We start from the raw sequence: 1,445 nt of genomic DNA on the forward strand, positions 1-1,445 counted from the left end.
TTTATTTGTTAATTTATATATATCTAATTATTCACTTACATATTTTTGTGAAGACTTATTAGTAGTATACCGGTTCATCTCTCTCTTTATTTATCAACACACGTGGCAGGATAATGCCTCTCTCGTTATTGGCTGCTGCCCGGCCAATCAGGGCTCAGAAACATTTGAACCAACGTCCTTTTAACCACTACCACCACCACCACCATCATCAAAAACAACAACAACAACAACAACAACAACAACAACAACAACAATAATAATAATAATAATAATAATAATAATAATAATAATAATAATAATAATAATAATTTCAGTTATATGAATTATATATTCATATAACTGTTATATGAATTATATATTCAACTGTATTTCATTTTTTTTTTTTTGTGTATTTTCTGTGTTTTGTGTATGTAAAAAAAACAGTGCCCAGATCACTTCTAGTAGTAAGTAGTAGTAGTAGTAGTAGTAGTAGTAGTAGTAGTAGCGGGTATTATTATAATTATTAATATTAGTAGTAGTAGTAGTAGTAGTAGTAGTAGTAGTAGTAGTAGTAGTATAGAGCGTTGTGTAGGAGGGAGATGTTTGCAGGAATTGTTAAATAAATGGTACAGGAAGAGTCACCAACACTTTCACATTTTAAATAAAAACTGGTAATTATTTACATTTGTTGCAAGTCCAAATGTGTGCGTGGCATTCATGTTGAAATGGTTGCAAGCTATTACTTGTCAGTTTGTATCTGTTGAACACACTGAGAGATGATCGCAACCACCGCACAGACACAGACAACATCAAAAGCATCAACACAGCCAATACTGACTTCCGGCGCCATTACTGTGGACTTGTCAACACACTCACCACCATCACGTCAATTGCTGTAAACACGCCATGGCGGAGTTAATCTTCGTACACCACACAAGCCTGTCATGCAGTAAGCAGCCCACTCCTCCTTTAATAACATAATGGATCGATACACTGCGGTACGCTCTCAAGCTCCACCTGATTTAAGTTGTTCCGTCCACCTCCACCCCTCTGTGGTGAGGCAGAGCCCTCTCTGCTGCTGCTGCTGCTGCTGCTGCTGCTGCTGCTGTGTCTGCTTGTCTCTGCTGCTCTCCGCTCCTCAACCACTCCACTGTCACCCGCTCTAATATAATGCAATGCTTGGGGACTGCCTACTTCCCTACCCTGAACTACTGCCTTTATTGTCATAACACTCCACACGTGTACCATTCACGCTGCTCATTGGTGCATCTGGTCCTCCCGCAGGCGTGGTGCTTCATACACCAGCCAATCAGGGAGCAAGAGGCGGCTTGAAGGCGGAGCTGTAAGTGGGCGTGGCTATTTTTCTAAAGGCTTTCCTCCTTCTGGTCAGCGGGCCCTCACGCCCTCCCGGCCCACTTTCCCTTGCAAATTCCTTCTCTGCCTTGACCCTGCAACCATTACTGATA

The sequence above is a fragment of the Scylla paramamosain genome, unplaced genomic scaffold (assembly GCF_035594125.1).
Source record: "Scylla paramamosain isolate STU-SP2022 unplaced genomic scaffold, ASM3559412v1 Contig142, whole genome shotgun sequence".
Classification (NCBI taxonomy): domain Eukaryota; kingdom Metazoa; phylum Arthropoda; class Malacostraca; order Decapoda; family Portunidae; genus Scylla; species Scylla paramamosain.